This window comes from Macrobrachium rosenbergii, chromosome 8 (genome assembly GCF_040412425.1).
Source record: "Macrobrachium rosenbergii isolate ZJJX-2024 chromosome 8, ASM4041242v1, whole genome shotgun sequence".
Classification (NCBI taxonomy): domain Eukaryota; kingdom Metazoa; phylum Arthropoda; class Malacostraca; order Decapoda; family Palaemonidae; genus Macrobrachium; species Macrobrachium rosenbergii.
This window is the reverse complement of record NC_089748.1, coordinates 72,982,515-73,002,583: the sequence shown is the minus strand read 5'-3', so window position 1 is coordinate 73,002,583 and position 20,069 is coordinate 72,982,515. Positions and strand designations below refer to the sequence as shown.

Here is a 20,069-nt window from a genome sequence, read left to right as displayed (position 1 = left end):
CTTGAAGATTCTGTACATTCTATCACGTAAAAATCACTTTCATGCATCATAGCTAAACGATCCAACCTACCCATCTAACAGACTCATCATCAATAGTTAAAGAAACGGGCAAATGAGGAGCAGATTACGTTGCTGGCACAAGGCCAGCCAAATCTAAAACTATGGAAAAAATGTACATTTATCTCAGTGAGAACTACCAATAAGTGTATAAAACACCCAGCCAGTATGTCGCTCAATACCCAGTCCTTACAAACCCGTTGAGCTGGGACTTTACAAATTGTGTCAGAATTTAGGTAATTTTTGAATCATGACTGCCGGCCCGCACTATAATAGGTCCAGAATTCGTCTTTGTTTCTTGATTTAAGGCTAACGTAAATTCAGATAGTATGTTTTTTATGTGACTTATTTTATTTGTGCAATAAAATTCAGAAAGTATACTTATGTTTATGTAGCCATCACCTGTTTGTGCTCTTCGAAGTCTGTCTCTTTTAGATTGTGTATCAGGCCCAGAACTTCGGGGAAGAGCCAGTAAACTGAGCTACTGTTGGGAGGAATTCTCGACACCAAGGTCCTTTAAATATACGTATATATTTAAAGGACCTTGGATTACACAAGATATGGCGCGGTAATCGTTACCAGTAATTACAATCAAATCGATAAGAAAGATAAACTTATTACTTGTCTCATAATGAGGGACAACAGTGGTGATTTAATGCTTGATCATATTTAAAATTGTGGCAGATACCATAGTACGTATAAGGCAACCAGCCGAGTTGCGTAAATTGCGACTAAACGTATTGGGTTATAAATGCAGCAGGCCCTTGGTTTCCGAGTCACTGACACATAAAACTGGTAAATTAAAAAATTGAAATTAAATCTTTAAGTATGGGTTAGAGGAGTACCATAGGGCAGCGTTATGTGACGTATATTCTGCGGCATATTTCCTGATAAATTATCATATATGATGAAGTAATTTTTTTTGTAATGTTATCCGAGTTATAAACAGGTTTGAAAATACCATTTCAAAAATAAACGTCATAATGGAGGAAGTAAAGTGCTGAAAAGACAAGAACATTACGTTGTGGCAAAGATAACTCTCTACAAACGGTGATAAAATTGAAATGTTGAACATTTTATTTGAAAGACCACGAAGTAATATTGCCACCAAAGAAATGTAGCTAACAAGAGTACGACGTATGAAGTCAAGATGTTTTGACGTTGAAGTATTAAAGACCATTACCCGCATTAAAGAAGCACTTCACAGTTGAACATCTAGACAGTCTAAGAATTAGCCTGTCAAGAAGGTTTTGTAAAATCTAACTGTACGGCATCTCTCTGATCTCTCTCTCTCAGTTCTATCTTTCCTGTAAAAAAGAGATTTTTTCTCTCTAGAGCTTTTAAAAACTGATAGTTTTAGAAAGATATAAAAAAATGGATGTTATATATATATATATATATATATATATATACAATATATATATACAATATATGGATATGATAACGTCATTCATTATGAACTTTATATCTTTATTTTATTTATTGGTCATATCTCTTGGTTTCCTTTTATTTATTAATCATTTCCCTATTTCATAAATTCATTTACCTCACCATAATTTATTTTCTTCATAATAAATGGCCTTCTATGTCCCCAGTGCCTGTGCACTATTTTTGCATATCATACAAATCCATATGTATCTCTCTATCTCTATCTCTCTCTCTCTCTCTCATGGAAAAGAATATTTTTATGGGGCATAAGGTAAAGCAAGTTTAAGTTCAAAGATACTCAAAAGACATCAGTAATATTCATTATAAATATTAGGTTATTTAAATTTCCCTGTGTGACTGTCTGGTGAGATGCTGCGACATAGTTTCTCGAATCACGTGTCCAAACCCTGTACGTCCGTAGAAGTTACGAATGTAAACAAAACTTTCCCTTGACGCTGTTTGAACTTGAAAGGCGCACTCCTTCCAGGAACGTTTCATTTGAACACCTTGTCTCGCTGTCATCACCTAGTAGCGTGGTATGTATTAGGTCACACACCTGAAAATATGCGTGGCAGTGCTGTAAATTATAATTTTTGAGACAGACCTATCTAATTTAGTAAGTTACTTGTTAAGAAAAGGGTACCCATTGCAAAGGCTGTTGTAGGATTAGACCCAGGCATGTACGTTCACAACTCGTTCCTAACGCAGATGCAGACTCACTTTTCAGAGCGTTCAGAAATTTTAAATGATAACTGATTGACCCCAACGTATTCACTCCTATTTCTCACAAGTTTCTATGTGTAGCCTCCTATATTTCCTTTTGCAGACAGCTCAACTGAAAGGAGCCGTAGAGCTGGAGTTGTCTTTCACGGTAGGCTATTAGGCTATCGGCTCTCATTTTACTGCAGAAATCAGAACAAATTAACGTGAGGGTTTTCATGTAAAGTTAACTGGTGAGGCGCCAGGTATTTGAATCGGTAAATGAAACAAAGTGAGAAACAAATAAATGTCGACTAAACTATGCCAATTTACAATGAAGTTCATTCCAAAACTGGTGAGGTGTGGCTATTCAGGGAATTATTAATGCGATTCTGACGAATTTGTTTTAATTTTCATGGAGATGTACAGTAGATGTTTACTGTTCGTGGAGTGACTGAAAGTGATTGGAAACCAGGAATATACGAGACCAGTAACTTGATCCCACTGAGGTTACTGGGTACCACCTCATTTAACCAGACCATGAAGGCATGACTTCCAACTGAGGTTACCATACTGTTAGACAATGGATATATAATGGCTTAACCCATTTATGATGGATATTAAAGTAAAATTTATTAAAATTATACCAATACCTGCCTGAAAACTATTTCACCAGTTTTAAAATTAATAATGTTTTTGAAATTAAAGAACTTGCCAGTATTGACAGTGGGTAGAATATTTTGTTTCACAGCTCCAGGGATCAAGAAATAATAATGAATGTTCACTACCTTGACTAAAGAATACCCATTAATAAAATTAAATGCAAGCAACAGGATGTCTACACATAATACACAACGCTTTTACAAATGACATAAAAAAAGTTTTGAGGACAGTCTGTGCAGAACAGCGCATGTGTAATTGTATATGACATGAGTTACACTATACTTAGAATGTACTGTGTAGACAAGAGGAGCAGTTGATTGGGATGAGAATAGCAGCCTTGGTAGTGACATCACACCAACTGACCACACATTTCTTATGAAGATATATACCATCATCATAAGTAGTATAATGGCGATACAGCAAATAACCTAAATTACTCCAAGATTTCCCTTATAGCCTTTTGCTGTAACAGGTTGTTAGTGCTGTCAGTGTACCTTGCATGGTGCACTGTAGGCAGAATGAAAGGGTGGTCTCAGCATCCCTCCAGGCCCCTGTTGTACCCACTTTTTAGCCTTTTATTGTTCTTTTTATGCTGGATTCCTTTCTTCCGTCATGCTCTCAAACTATTACCAGTTTATAACTTTGCTAACTGGGTTTTCTTGATTTAACTAATACCAGTAGTTTTTTGGTTATAGCTTTAGCAGTTTTCATCAGGCTGTCAGGAAAGCTCAGAACTAGGTAAATTAACCAGACCCAGATTAGTTCATTAGGATGAAAAACAGAGGCACAGGATTTATTTTATTTATGAAATTTACCTTTTTGCCAACACTGAATGTTTGGCCAGTCAGTGCTAACACACAGAAAAGAGGGAGCAGTTATTGAAAGTAAGGAATGAGAGATCCAGTAACAAAGGAAATGAAGTACTGGCTTTCAAATATATGCAGCTGTCAATAGCTGCAACTCCCTCTTTCTACTGTGTTAAGCACTGACTGGCCAAAAAGTACACAGTGCTTGGCTTAAAGCCTAAATTTCATAAAATCAAATCAATCCTTGCAGCCTCTGTTTTTCATGCTAATAATAAGCTATCTGTCACATTTTAGGAATTTGTGCAGTACCATGGAGTTTCATGTAAAGTTGATAGTTGAAGTACTTGATAAACAAATATGTACAAGAGAGAGTTGTTGAAAGTAAACTTGCAAAGTTAACAGGTTTCCAAAGCATATGTGACAAGTGAAGTCCACCATTGAGTAACTTATCACTGGTTTTCTTTTCTGTGGCAAAATACTTCACACATTAAGTTCTCTTGCCAGTTTTGTGTAATTTACCAGGCACTAGGTTATGTCATGTCATATCCTTGCCACAATGCAGTTTATATATTTTTCATGTAATTTAACAATAATAGGAGGTGATTCACTGGGAAACTGAAATTTTTGGGTGTGGAAAACTAAAAATGAGTGAGTAGCACCAACAAGAGGTGGTATGAAGAAATGAATTACAATATAGGCAATCTAAAAAATACGTAATTTGTGAAAATTTGGCAGAAGCTAAGTAGAGGGCATAAAGGCAGTTAACATAGATTGCTGTCTTCTACCTGGTTGGTGGGCTGGGCTCTTAAACCTCGACATTGTGTCAGAACCTAGAGCACCATAAAGTATGGAATGACTTACAGCAATGCATTCTAAGCTTATGTAACCTTTAAAGTTGTATTATACTTGACTGGAAGACTTTTCACCAACTGGCTCCTCAAGCCTAACCTGACTTGGCCTAGTGCTGTAGATCATAAAGTAAAATACTGCATAGGAATGCATCATAATCTAACCTTCCCTAGCTTAATTGGTTCCTGCATGTCCAACCCTTCCCCCCACTGCTTATCTTAATGATGTAAGAGGGTCTTGTTTGATTGTAAATTACATTACTGTATTTCTCTGGATATAGCTGCTGTTGTATTTGAAGGTTTGAAATTTGTCTGCACAGCATATAATGTGTTAATTGAAGTTGAATATGTATGCACACTTTATGTTGCACTGTTATGAACCTTCACCATTTTTGTTCCTTTTGCATTCCTTGGGTGTGCAGCAATGATCATCCCTGGGTTTGGTGGTAATGAACATGGTATAGGAAAAAGTGTAAGGTCAAAAAGCAGTTTGCTCAAGTCCTTGTGTGGTAATATGCCTGCCTTGACATCTGCACCTCTTTTTGGCTCATATATGTTAAAAATCCCTTGTTGCTACTCCCATTCAATGAGGAGTCCTAGCATGTGCTCATGATTGGGCAGTTGGTCAGTTAGTGATCTTTCCCAGTGCAGTTTCTGACTATGCCTCGGGACCTTTCACTCCACAATTCCCATTGCAGGTAACTGGGATTTCTGTTGGAGGTGGAGTAATTGAAGGCTATGTGGCCTCCCCTGGGTATTCCTAGTGATCTGTCTATGCCACCTCCCTAGACCACTTAGCCATGTATTCCTGGATTTTTACCTCCAACATGATAGTAGACAAGAGTAAGAGACATAGTAAGAGCAAGGTGAAGAAAAATACACGTTACCTTAGCCTCCTTTTCCTTGTTATGATGCTCTTGGTCCTCCTCCTATTCCTCTTCTTTGTCTTTATCAAAGAGGTCCCAGAAGTCCTCTGACCAGTAGTCTTAGGCTTCATGTGAGTGTCACTCTTCGTCAGAGAGATAAGATGGTCTATGTTCACTGTACATGAACAGAATTCTGGAAAAGGGAATTATGTAGAGGTTCACAACAGTGATTATGACATCTTGTCTGCCGTCACTTCTTGGATGGGAAGGAAGAGAGGGACCATCTGGATCTCTTTCCATGTTAAATGTTTCTTGTGAGGTCTGGCCTGAAGAATCAGTGCTGCCTGTAGTTTCCATTTGCACTAGGTTTGAAAATCCATAAGTATGCATGTGACTACACTGTAATCACCTGCCCATGAAACAGACTTTGGACTTTAAAACCCTTCTTTGCTCTTTGGTGATGCACCTTACACTGTACCAGGCCCAGTCTTTCCAAGTCTACCACTGTGCGCCTGCATGATAGCCTTGTGACTGCTTTCCTAGACCTACCCTTGGTTCAGCCAAGGCTGTTCTGATTTGGGAGTTTAGCGTTGTAGACAACACACAGTGGCCCTGATATTTTGGTGATTCCCCATGGCTTGGGATCTAGGTTGGGCTCGTGCAACCTTTGAGCTTTTTCTTAGTCTGCAGTTGATCTGTTTGGAAGCTGGGATCCTATGCCTTCAGAATCCACGCAAGCAGATTTGGTGAGGCACTTTTAGCTGGTCATATGGCCCATTCAAACCTGATTCTTGGTGAAATAAACCCTAGGATTAACCCTTGATGCAGGACCATCATTCTGGCTGTGACCTCCACTTACTATAGAGGTTATGGAGCAAAGTTCCAGAATGACTTGTTTGTCTGATAACTGATGGATAGCCTCCTCATCAGGGACCCCATGCCAAAAGATGTCCTTCGCTTCACTTTTCCCAGTTGCCAAGGCAATGGCCTCCTTTCAGGCTGCCCTCTGACCCAGCATATTTTTGAATACTTTGATGGACTTTGCCATCACAGAGTTTCCTTTGATAAAGACAGGAACCAGTTCTAGAGGTTATAAGTATCAGGAGGTAAAGCTCCGACCTTTCTCTCCCACCAGTCAGCACCATTTGGTTCATAGTCTCTTCTCAAAACAATTTTCTTCAGAGAGTAGCCTTGTCCTTTGGAAAATAGCTGTGTTGGGATCTTTCTTGGTATTTCCAAAGAGCAGAGGCAAGGTGGCCGTCAAGAAAAGGTTGACCAGCAGTTAAGTTTACTTGATCCAGCATGTGGTCTCTTAGGTTTCTGTTCTGATGTGCTGGATAATTTGTGGTTAAGAACACAGGGTCTCTTGTGGCTTACATTTACTATCTAAGAGATGAAGTACAAGAAGTAACAAAAGCAGAGCCACCAAGCAGCTGCACATTGAACTACAGTGATAGCAACCCAGTTGGTTGTGTTCTGTGTGAAAATATGTTGACATCATAATTTTTTTTTTTTTTTTTTTTTTTTTCAAAGGAAGCTATTGCACAAAGTTACATTAAGCAAAGGATATTAAACTTTGGCATCAAGTACACTCGTAAGATAACTAACACAGAGATTCAATACTGTAGATAGCAGTTTTACTCTTCTACATCGCAAAGTATTTAATACATTTTATAGTCGGCAAATTTAGGTGTGAAAAATTTTTTAGTTGATGTAACAGGTTTATCAATGGTTACATCACTCTCAGCATTAGGTAGATTTTTACTTACATAGACATCACTGTCAAAAGTTATTGGTTTACTTAGAACAGGAGTTTTAACATCTCTCTTTTCTCGTATGTCATTGGGTGTTTCCCTTAAATGCACTCTATTTCTTCTTAACAATTTGCCATTATTTTCAATTAAGTATGACCTTTCATCTAACTTTTCTACTACTTTACCTTTTTAAACATCTAACTTCCCTGGTAGTTATATATACAGCTTAAGTCCCTGACGTCACGGCAGAATTTCAAAACTCGCGGCAATTCGCCGATCGGTAGTCAGGTGAACCACCTGTGCGCCCTCTACCCAGGTACCTGGAACCATTCCAACTATTCCTCAGATCTTCCTGCCGCTGTGTCCTAACATCGATGGTTTTTTGTACATGCAACTTACCCGTCAGATATATACTTAGCTATAGTCTCCGACGTTCCTGACAGAAATTCAAATCTCGCGGCACACGCGACAGGTAGGTCAGGTGATCTACCATACCCGCTGCTGGGTGGCGGGAATAGAACCATTCCCGTTTTCTATGTCAGATTTTCTCTGTCGCTGGTTCCGGCAACATCTGTTGTTGGTTCCTCCTGCTTTGATTTTCATTTTTCGCTTGCTGAGGATTATTTTGGACTGACCTTTGGTGACGTATTGGATCTTTGGCTTGGCATACGCTTTGTGGACTGTTTTTGATTTGCTTTTGGGTTTTTCATTAAGAATGTCTGATCAGAGTGTTGCACCTGTGTTTCGTGTGTGTGTGAGGTCTGATTGTAAGGTGAGACTACCGAAAGCTTCGGTAGACCCTCACACTGTATGTTATGAGGTGTAGGGAGAATGATTGTTCTTTGATAACAACGTGTGTTGAATGTGAGAATCTCACTGAACTGGAATTTTATTTCTTTAGAAGTTGAGAAGGATAGAGTTAGGAAGGCTTCTTCTAGAAGCTCTAGTAGGTCTCTTTCCAAGGAGGTAGATTTAGAACCTAACACTCTTCCAGATTCTCCTGTCACTCCAGTTGTTTCAGCCCCTTCTCCCTTCATCGAACCTGTGGATTCGTCGTCGGAGATGGCTGCAATGAAGGCGGAACGATCCGCAAGATGCAATTGCAGATGCGTGCTATGGAGGAAAAGAAAGTGAGAAGTGATAGTGATTTGTGTAGTGTCCCCAGTGCAGTGGAGGGCGTCTGACCGGCTCCGCATTGCTCCTAGGCCTAGACCTCTTCCAAACTCCCAGACCCAGTGGAGGAGGAATGTCGAACAGCCGCAAGGGAGGATGAAGAGCATCCTCCCAACGGTCAGGCGTCCCTTTGGCAGCCTGTTGACGCGTCCCAGGCTGCCTTGGATCGCCAGTAGAAAAGGGATCTTAAAGAAGTGTTTCTCTTCTTCTGCTTCGTCTTCTCCTAAACGTGGTTGGAGTTCGGCTGAGGAGTCGCGCCCTTTGAAGAGGATCCTGGAAGGCTCCTAGAGGAGACGCATTGGACTCTAGCCCTGAGCGCTTCCTGAAGGATTCTCCTGTCAGTCAAGAAGAGAACTCGTAGATCTCCTCCTCCTCTTCTTCAGGAGTTCAGGAGTTCACCAAGCAGATTCCTGGTAGGCCTCCAGGCTCAACTCGCTGCTCTTGCTGGCTCTTTATCAAAGAGCTCCTCTCGTCGGAAGGATACTCTCTTCCGATCAAGTCCTCCAAGAGACTTTCTTCTCCTAGCAAGTCGTCTTTGGAAGCGCTCTTCTCCTGTTAAGCGCCCCTCCAGCAACAGGCGCTTTCTCCTTCCTCTCCTGGTAGGCGCTCTTCTCCTTGCAGGCGCTCCTCTCCCCCAGGCGCCTCTCCTTAGGCGTCCTTCCTCCAGGCGCTCTTCTCCTGGTAGCGCCTCTCCTTCCTGGCGCTCTTCTCCTGGTAGGCGCCTCCTTTGGACAGGCGCTCTTCTCTCGGCGTCTAGCCTCTCGAATAGCGCCTCTCCACCCAGGCGTCGCACCGGTCTTCTCCTGTTGGAGATACTTTCTCCACAGTTAAACGCCTGCCTCCTCTCCTGGAAGGCTCCTCTCCAGCCTCTTTTTGTCTGACAGGACCCCCTCTCCAGCAAGGCGCCTCTTCAGTTCAAGCTCTTCTTCTGTCAGGCGCCAGTCAGCTTGACAGGCGCTTCTCCGGATCTTCGTCTCTCCAGTGGACAAAGGCTCCTCTCCTTCTAGGCGCTCTTCTTCTTTGACAAATGCCCCCTTCTAGACGTTCTCCTCCTCCTGCTGGCCTGGAGGCGTTATCAGAGGATGAATCCCCTAAGGATATCTGGATTTCAGATTACAAGAGGTTGACGGCTCTTCTAGTCCAGGAGTATGGAGATTCCCTCAAGCCATGCTTCTCCTCCTTCTCCTGGTTCAATGTTGGAGCACCAAGTCTTCAAAAATCCTCCTCTTTTGTTAAGATGCGCCCTACGATCTCCATGAAGAAAGCTCTTTAAAGGTTTCGGAGAGTGGCTCTCTGCAAGAAGGATGCAGGCAAGACTGTTTCTCTTTGCCTCTTTCTAGGCTTTTGGGAAGAGCGGAATGTGGTACGAGACCAAGGAGCCGATGGGGTTAGCTCTCCCCTCATCTGCTGGCTCAGATTTTCTTAATCTGGTGGATTCTTCCAGAAGGCTTTCTCTCCTTAATTCGGCCAAGGCTTCTTGGGGACTTTGTGAACTGGACCATTTCCTCAAGGGCCTTTTTAGAGTTGCTGGAAGTGTTCAACTTCATGGACTGGTCTCTTGGGGCCTTAGCCAAGAGAAGTCTTGAAGAGGATTCTGTCAGTATGGAGGACCTCAGCAGTGTGTTGTCTTGTTTGGACAAAGCTGTGAAGGACGGCTCGATGGAGATCGCTTCCCTGTTCGGCACTGGCCTGCTTAAGAAGAGGTCAGTATTCAGCTCTTTCCTCTCCAAATCGGTCTCTCCTTCCCAGAGGTCTTCCTTCTGTTTGCTCCTCTTTCCAGCCATCTTTTCCCACAAGAGACTGTGAAGGAAGATTTCTGCTCTTTGTCTGAGAAGGCTTCTCAGGACCTGCTGGCTCAGTCGTCGAAGAGGATGAGACCTGCTGTCCTATTGTTAAGAAGGATAAGCCCCCTTTCAGGAGCCCTTCGAGTGGCCTTCATCCAGGTCACCTTAGGAGGCGAAGACCTGAGAGAAGATCCAGGTCTTCAGGACTCCCTTCCAGGAAGTCCAAGTGAAAATCAAGTCCTCCAGACTCCAGTAGGTGCCAGACTTCTCAAGTTTGCTGAAGCCTGGGCACAGAGGGGGCGGACGATTGGTCCCTCTCTGTTTTGAGGAAGGGTACCTCATTCCCTTCTTTTGAAAACCTCCCTTGACATCAACTCCGAGGAGTTATCGGCCAGATACAAGGATCCTGTCAAGAGGCAGGCCCTTCTTCTAGCCGTCGAACAAATGCTAGAAAAGTCTGCCATAGAACCGGTTCAAGATCTTCATTCCCGGGTTTTACAACCGTCTTTTTCTTGTGCCAAAATCCTCGGGAGGGTTGGAGACCGGTCTTGGACGTGAGCTCCTGAACTCTTTGTCATGTAAAGAAGAAGTTTCAAGATGGAGACGACGTCTTCAGTTCTGTCGTCTCTTTCGTCAAGGAGATTGGATGGTGTCCCTGGACCTTCAGGATGCTTACTTCCACGTTCCCATCCATCCCTCCTCCAGGAAGTTCCTAAGGTTCATGGTAGACGGCAAAACCTTTCAGTTCAGGGCTCTGTGCTTCGGACTTTCCACAGCTCCCCCAAGTGTTCACGGGACCATTCTCAGGAATGTAGCTCACTGGTTGCACTTGGAGGGGGTGAGGATTTCCTTGTATCTCGACGACTGGCTGATTCGGTCCAGTTCAAGAACCGTTGTCTGGAGGACCTTTCGGATCACTTTAAACCTGGTCCAGTCACTAGGACTTCTTGTAAACCTCGAGAAGTCTCAGATGATTCCTCAGCAGGAAATTGTCTACCTGGGGATTCAGATGGATTCTCGGGTTTTCTAGCGTTTCCCTCCCTGGAAAGAAGGGAACGCTGCCTTCAAAAGGTGACAGACTTTCTAGAGAAAGACAGTTGTTCGGCGAGGAATGGATGAGTCTGCTGGGGACCATTTCCTCGCTGGAACAGTTCGTTTCTCTGGGAAGGCTTCACCTCAGACCTCTTCAGTTCTTCCTGAAAGAATCTTGGGATCGGAAGTCCCAAGACTTGTCGGATTCCTTCCACATATCATCTCAAGAACCAAAAAGGCACATCTCCGTTGGTGGTTAGACCCAAAAAGCTGGGTCTAGGAATTCTCTTCAACCGCCGAGGCCCTCGCCTAGTGTTGTTCTCAGACGCCTCGGAGTCGGGTTGGGGAGCAACACTAGGCTCGGAAGAAGTGTCAGGCACCTGGGACACGGATCAGAGGGCCTGGCACATCAACATGAAAGAGCTGGTAGCCATTCATCTAGCTCTCCAGATTCGAACTCCTGGTCAAGGGATCAGTAGTTCTGGTCAACTCCGACAACACCACAGCCCTGGCTTATATCAGAAGCAGGAGGGACACATTCCTTCTCCCTTTACTTTGCAGCAAGGAACCTTCTGTTGTGGGCGGAGGAGAGAAACATCGTTCTCCTCACCAGATTTGTTCAGGAGAAAGGAATGTGAGAGCGGATCTTCTCAGCAGGAAAGACCAAGTTCTTCCCACGGAATGGTCTCTTCATCAGGAGGTTTGCGAAAGGCTGTGGTTCCTGTGGGGGAGACCTCATATAGACCTCTTTGCAACCCATTGGAACAAGAGGTTGGAGAACTACTGCTCACCAATCTCGGACCCCAGAGCAGTAGCTATAGACGGCCTTCTCCTAGATTGGGACGGTCTAGACGGGCTACGCTTTTCCCCATTCAAGATAATGGGGAAGTATTAAGGAAGTTTGCTTTCTCAAAGGGCACCAAGCTCACCCTGATCGCTCCCTTTTGGCCATCCAGAGACTGGTTCACAGAGGTACTGGAATGGATGATAGATTTTCCCAGGTCGCCCCTCTCAGGAGCGATCTTCTCAAACAGCCCCACTTCGACAGATATCACAAGAACCTCCCGCTCTCAACCTAACTGCCTTCAGACTGTCGAAGGACTGGTTAGAGCGAAAGGTTTTTTTCGCACAAGGCTGCTAAGGCTATCGCCAGAGCCAGAAGATCTTCTACCTTGCGCCTCTACCAGTCTAAGTGGGAAGTTTTTAGAAGATGGTGCCGATCTCAGAAAGTTTCCTCTTCCAGTACCTCTGTAATGGAGATTGCTGATTTCCTTCTCTACCTAAGGGAGCAATGTAACCTGGCGGTTTCCACCATAAAGGGATATAGGAGCATGCTGTCTTCAGTTTTAGACACAGAGGTCTGAACATCTCTGAAAATAAAGACCTTCATGATCTTATAAGGTCTTTTGAAACGTCTAAAAATAAGTCCCTAAGACCTCCCAGCTGGAATTTGGACGTGGTCCTAAAGTTCTTAATGTCTAAGAAGTTTGAGCCTCCTCGATCTGCTTCTTTCAGGGATTTGACCAGAAAATCGCTGTTTCTTTTGCTCTTGCTTCTGCTAAAAGAGTGAGTGAATTACAAGCTTTGGAAGGTTCTGTTGGCTTTAAGAAGGACTCTGCAATCTGCTCCTTCAAGCCTTCTTCTTAGCAAAGAATGAGAACCCTTCAAAACCTTGGCCTAGAGTTTTGAGGTCAAAGGACTCTCATCTTTCAGGACAGGAGCTGAGAGGACACACTCTGTCCAGTAAGGAGTCTTAAACATTATTTGGAGAGAAAGAAACAGCTGAGGCAACACTGAAAGTCTTTGGTGCTCTGTCAGGATCCTTCAAGAGCAATTTCAAAGAATGCCCAGGCTTTTTTCATTAAGGACGTTATCAAAGAGGCTCATCTTTCTTGTGAAAGATGAACATTTTCAGCTCCTAAGAGTTAATGCTCATGAGGTGAGAGCCATTGCTACTTCTCTAGCTTTTCACAAGTCTTGGTCCCTCCAGTCTATTATGGACTCTACTTACTGGAGATGTAATTCAGTGTTTGCTTCTCATTATTTGAGAGATGTTAGAGTAACATATGAGAAGTGCTTCTCTCTAGGAGTTTACGTATCTGCGGATTCGGTGCTGGGTCAAGGAGCTGAATCTAATCCCATTTAGTTTAGTTGTTAGTTTTTTTTGGTTTGTTGTGTTTTTTATGGTTGGTTGAAAGAGAGTGTTGAAGGTCTCTCTCTTTTTCAATTCGTATCACTAACAAGGTTAGGCTTGGTCAGGTGGTCGGTTTTGGTTGTTAGCTCCTTGTATTTTTATGTGACACCTAGCTCTGTCATGTAAGAGGATAGCCCCCATTGATATGATTCAGGTAGAGGCTCTGTCTTGTAAGTGGGTTAATCCCCATTGACACGATCCATAACAGGCTCTGTCATGTAAGTGGGTTTTCCCCCATTGATACGATCCAGAAGGGCTGTCAGTCTTAGGTCACATCCTCGCTGAAGCTCTTGAGGCATGCAGACTCATAGACAGTATCCATGAAGTCTTCTGCCCAATCAGGTAAGAACCATGGTTTTTGTTTATCCTACAACATATGTTGTTTTCTGTTTTTAGTTATTAGCTGTCTCTTGCCCTCCTCCAAGGGTGCCAATCAGCTAGTATATATCTGACGGGTAAGTTGCATGTACAAAAATGATATTTTTATGATAAAATAAAGTTTTGTACATACTTACCCGGCAGATATATACGATTAATGGCCCGCCCAGCCTCCCCTCAGGAGACAGGTGGAAGAGAAAATCTGACATGAAAACGGGAATGGTTCCTATTCCCGCCACCCAGCGGCGGGTATGGTAGATCACCTGACCTACCTGTCGGCGTGTGCCGCGAAGTTTTGAATTTCTGTCGGGAACGTCGGAGACTATAGCTAAGTATATATCTGCCGGGTAAGTATGTACAAAACTTTATTTTATCATAAAAATATCATTTTATAATGTTTTTGAAAACATGCAGGTGACATACACTTCGGGTTGCTTTTCAAAACACGTAAGATTGTTTCTTTTGATTTGTATAAGATACCAACTTTCATTTTTGATTCTTCAAGATTTGTCAAGTCCTCTTCAGAATTATTATTTGAACAGTACATGTCTGAAGATGTTTAGTTTCTCAAGCAATTTCAGAAGATTAACACTTTGTAAAAATTGTCTGATGATAACCAAATAACCTAAATTTTTTAATTCTGTTCTCATGATATTGCATCACTTTGATCTTTTCCCTTTTGCACCGGAAGTTGAAACATTTGAAACAGAGTACAATGTCAACATGAAAAATGATTTGTTGGTATCTGTTGTTCACCCTGCTCAAAATTCCTTTAAGATATGGATAATTCTTCCAAATCGACAATAAGCCACTAAAAATACAAGTGTTAATCTGTTAGTGCATGCCAGTGGAGGGTTCTCTCATCATTAGACCTGTTCCCTTGATTGTAGTGTTTCTTGAATAATTCATTTTCTTCAGTTCCCTGGGCGTGGGAAAGTCATGGATCAGGTTCTTGATAATAAAAATATTTCCTTTGAACTGTCACTAACATGGAAAAATCTGACATTCAGAGAAAATCATGCACGTGACATTGTCTCTGGAAAAAAAGGTTAAGGGTTTTGGTTGTGATCCAAAGTTGCCATTTCATCAATGGAGGAATGAGACCATTCCAGAAATTCAATCTTAAATATTTTTTTTTTGTACTATTCAGTCAAGGGTTCCAATTTTTGACGTAGGAGGGCCAGGGCATTCGGAATCTTTTCCATTCAGTTTTCCAGCTGAGGGGACGTCTGATTGCATTATTTGTTTGTTTGTTTTAGCCAAACTGGATTAGGCATTTGCATTGTCAGCAGTGGAACAGAAGTTATTGGAATGGGCCGGAATTTGTTTTACAAGTTCTCTTTGAGTCCTGTTGTCTTTCTGCTGTTGCCAACTTGAAGTTGTGAAGCCAGGAACTAAACTGTGTCTTCCTGAAGGTTAGGCATCTCTTGAAGTGACGGATGCATGTGACGCCGCATGTTGTTATCGCCAGGAGACTTGAAAAAACATCATACTGTGACAGAATTACCGAAAAATCATTCTTGACTTCAAGGAGAATCGATTCTTGTGAAAAATCATTTCACTTATTTTGACCAATCACCCACCTTCCTTGACGCCAGTAGGAAATTCAGCTAAATCACAAAAAGTGGATGGGGTTTACAGTCAAGAAAAAAGTGGATCACTCCCAAATGATCACAGTCTTTAATGCATCACTCATTTAAAAAATTGATGAAAATGGCAATACTGTTTCTTATCTGTGTTCTGATGGTTTAATTACTTAAGACATATAAGCCATCAGCCCAACAGACACTGTTGAGAAGATTTGAAATTTTTGCATTGATGAAAGATCTTGATTTTGGAGTCTGATGCCTTCAGAATTTATCAAAGTTAAAATTGATAGGTCAACATTTCTTTCCTTCCCAATGGATACTTTGAGAACAAAAGTTGGCCAATCCAGGTGAGACCCCAGTTTTCCCTCCAATTATTAGAGGTCTCAGTTTGATACTTTATTGCCAAATACTGTTCTTCGAATTCTTGAGTGTCCATCTCTTGTGATTAATATTCAACATGAGTGTTACTGAATTTCAGGCTTTTTGTTCTGGATTTGGGTGTCGGGAGAGTGGAACTGTCGTTCTCCCTTTTTTATAATACTGGAATCTGTATGGCAGATAAGTGCCATAGAACCTTTGACTTCATTTTTTGAATTAATGGGGTAGAGCCTTGTCCAATCAAAATGAGAACTTTTATGAACTTGTTTTCTTCATTTCTTATTTTTTCTTCAAAATTTGGTAAAGAGTTTCCCAGAGAGAAGACTCTGCAGTTGAAAACCAAATAAGATTGAGTAAATCTAAAAACAGCAAGAAAAACCTACCAACCACTGTGGCTGCTGAAAAGAGATTTAGGCTTTGAAAAACAAATATCTTTTCATAACTTGGTTTTCAGTGGAATAGAGATCATAAGGTTCCCTCTAGGGCTTCACTAATCAATGGCAGGTTCTGGCTCTATTTCTTTTGCATAAAAAAATTCCTTTTACTTGACAATTTAATTAAACACCATTTGGTTTCCAGCCTTTTCTCAGCATTGTTTTGATAGTAACTGTAAGACAATTAGAGGTATTGACATTGCTTTCTGCCTCCTCTTAACTTAGACTTTTTGATCAGTTTTTGATGACAAGTTCAAGGGGCAGCTTTTGGATTTTGTATTGCAAACATTCCAGAATGTTGTGATTAATTATGCAGAATTTATCTTTCAGTATCCAAATTCAGGGTTGGGGGTTAGGTTTTAATGTCAGACGTGATTTTCAGTGAAAGTAAACAAAGAATAAAATGTGAAAACAAATATGTGGAGGTTCCATAGCTCTGTCGGACTTAAGATTTCTTGCCTAAGGTGGTTTTGAAAGGTGTATTTTTGCATCCATGCACTGTAATGTCCAAGAATTTTTGCTCCAAGAACTTCTATGTCGGGTTTTGTTTCTGTCAAAAGAGGACTTATGAACAACGTTCTCTTTTAGACCTCACATTGTTGCATCCTCTGATCTCATGATAAACAAGTGTAAAATGACATCATTGTATTATACATTTGAGCAGCCCGACAAATTTCCCTCTCTCTTTCCCCAGTGAAGTGCAGTGCAGTACTAAGAACAATTTCTTGAGGAAACAGTCAGTTGTTGCAGTCATTTGGCCTACCAGGGCTTGCAAGAGAACGGCACTCAAGAGTGTCAACCCTTGGATGCAGTTATAATGAAAGTCTCAATAAATTAGGATTAGCTCTTTAGGTAGGACTGCTGATTGGCGATCCATTATTGATATATGGGAGGACAGAAATCATTGCTCAGTCCTTTGAGGTTCAACCTGCCTCAAGGTGAGGGAAGGAAAAGCCTCTTCTCATTTTTTGCAATCCCTTTACTTGGAAAGAAAAATATTGCAAGTGAGACTGGTTTATAACATGGGACCAAGTTATGACAAGTTGCTTCTCTGATATTTTTCAGTATTGAAACAACGGATGCTTCTTAGAAGAAAAAGTTTAATATTTTGGATTAGCCTCTTGATTAAAGGGTGCTTTGCCTTCAAGTATCTGAACTTGCATGGACAAGATTGACCAGACAAGAGTCTCTCAGGGGATTTGTCACGCCAGGGACGCCAGGGTTTCTTCTGTAGCTTTACATTTTTGTTCTTCCTTTTTCAGATGCACTTCCATCTGATCTACATAACTGTGAATCAGCTGCAAAGTTGATTTCAGAGCCTGCATCCATTTCATCTTACTGACAGCAGGTATGTTGATGATCTTCCTCAAGCTCAGTTCAAATGTCTTGTCAGCCTTCTTTGAGAGGCAAGATTAGTCATTCCTTGTCCATACCTTGAATTTTGACATGATAAACATAGAATGTCCATCTCAGTGATCATTCTCCAAAAGTTTTGATACCTTAGGTTGAAGACGTCTGTTCAGACTTTTCTCAGAAAATTCCCTTACAAACCCAAATACTTCAAGCCTTAAGAAAATTGTTTTATTTCTTAGATCACCATCATGGTTTTCAGTTTGGAGCTGTTTTACTGGATAGGGACCAGAGAAGAACGTTTTGTCTGGTTTGGGAGGTTATGTTCTAGTTGCCTGATAGTTTCAGTAAAATTAATTGCTTTCATCAAGGGAAGAGAATGAGACCAAGGCAAGTCTTACCAATAATTCCAGAATTACAGTGGTTGGAATGACTTGGATCCTCCAGGAGGTGACCTTCTTATTTAGTTAAAGCAGACCATAGCTCATGTCCTGAGGTTCAACTGGAAACCAGTTTTCTTTGGGAAATAAGCAAGTTGATCCTGGATTTTTTGAATAGCTTTCTCTAGGTTCTTTTGTCTGGACAAAGTGGAATCCAACTGCAATCCTTGATTTGCTTAGACAAGTTTCAAAATCTCAAGCCAGGTGCAGGTCAACACCACAACAGTTGCTGCTTACAACAAGCAAACTATAAACCCATTTCATGGTCTCTAAAGAGACAAATGAGAACCCCTTTTGAGCAAAAGAAGTTATGCAGGGTTCAATTTGTTTAAAACTTAGGGGAACCTACTTGATGGTTTCTTGAGCAGTCCTGATGTCCTTTCAACAGAATGGTGTCATCAGGATAATGCAGTAGCATGGCATCAGTCTTTGGGGATGACTTTTCGTAGATGTTTCCGCAAAGAATGAGGTCTACACTTTGGAGCAGATCTGTGGCAACATACAGTTTAGCTGAACAAATTTCAGGACTGGTACTGTGTATGCAGCTGTTTCAGATAGCATCTGACTGAGTCCAAAAATTTGTCATTCTCAATGATACCAGATGGATTCAGGTGGTTTTCCCTCAGCTTGATTCCAGGATCACATTTGGAATGCTTCAAGTAGTGGATTCCCAGGTCCATCAAGAACTCAGATAGGAATGAGCATTGAGCATGAGCAGATTTATCACCAAAACCAGAGCTGGTAATTTCAACTGTTACGTTTTGATATAATCATCATCATTCAAGACCAGACCAGGTTTTTTAAAGAGGTAAGGTTAATTTATCTGAGGTCTGAGAGGATAATAAATTCTCAAGATTATACATTATTACATTGTGAGATATTTAGACCTATGGTAAAGAGGCTGAAGCAGGTGTCCATCTTCCATCATGTTTGTTAAAGATTTGGACCATCTACCTTTGAATTCTTTTCCTTTCCTTTAATTTTTTCCATGCACTTTAAGGGCTATAGGAGCATGATGGGCAGCAGTTTTTATGATAATACCTAAAAAAACTTGAATTTCCAGCATTTGAATCTCAGCTCTTCAGAAGATTATTTTAGAACTCCAAGCTAGTCTCGAAGACATTAAATAACCACATCCTTGTTGAAAGGGAAAATGTTATAAGATTTTTGGTAAGAAGTATTGAACCAAAATTTAAACTTCTAGTGGACATTCAGTCAGTTACTGTTTTTTTAACAAAGTTTTTCATGTTGGTGAAAATGCTTGTAAATTAAAAGGTTGATCCAGTGTCCAGAGTATTGTTGACAAAGACTCTTCTTACAGTGTGAAGTATATGGCCGTTGCAATTTTGATTTCAAAGCTTTTCCACTGGTGAGTAACATCTTTTGGGTGCCAGTTCTTGAACGTCATAGGCTGCCAGAATTTACTGCGGACATTGTGGGAGAGAAGACTTGATTTTCCTGTTAGATGGCATTCTGTGTGACACCACAAAGTACTATAAGAATGTTTGTTTTTGTTTTGGCAGTCAAGATTACATTTGTAGGAATTCCTGTTTTTTCAGAAATCAGGCAGTTGATAAAAGAAGTTAAATTGAAAAGGGATTTTTTGGCCTTAAGGTTTTAACCTAAAGACGGTCAGTATACTGTTTTGAGAAGTGTGGTTTCGTGATACAGAACTTCCAAACAAGTCAGTTGGTAGGTGTCAAAAACTGGGAGATGATCAGTTTTTGACTGAGATGTTTATAGTGTCTAGTCCAATAGTGCAGCTGGATTGACCCGAGCTTTGAGAACTCCTCAGGCACAGATTTGCCAGTTTCATGTTGGGCATTGTGTTATTAGTGGGAAAGTTTAAAATCACAAGATTTTTCTTTATTTTTCTCACTTGGACGATGGATGTGGGATTTAATAACCAATGCCCTAGTTACTTTAGATATTGTTTATACTGCACGAATCCTTTAGGTATTTAGAGGAGGTTGAATCCTCAGAGGTTATAGAACTCTTCATTTTGGTTCTAGAGATTTTTCAATTGTTGAAAATTGAATCCTTTCTTGGTTGTTTAAATGGTTCATTTCAAATTTTTAATCCAATCCATAAAACAATACCTTTTGTTATTTTGTTCTTACCTTTATGGATTGTTTGGAAGATATGCTTTCCTAACAATCTTCCATGAAAGTTTTTAGTATGAACAAGGTTATTTAG

General features: G+C 41.2%; 1 protein-coding gene across 4 annotated transcripts in view; it reads left to right on the top strand.

Moving 5' to 3' along the window:
- Window positions 1-1,892: 1,892 nt before the first annotated feature.
- The window catches only part of LOC136840991 (uncharacterized), a 126,094-nt gene continuing 107,917 nt past the window's right edge, over window positions 1,893-20,069 (top strand). For 3 of the 4 annotated variants that reach the window (XM_067108008.1, XM_067108009.1, XM_067108006.1), the window contains exon 1: window positions 1,893-2,021. The gene's annotated coding sequence lies outside the window, so the exon portion shown is untranslated. Of the gene's footprint in view, window positions 2,022-2,215; window positions 2,357-20,069 lie in introns of those variants that run through there. The other variant, XM_067108007.1, reaches the window with a different exon arrangement.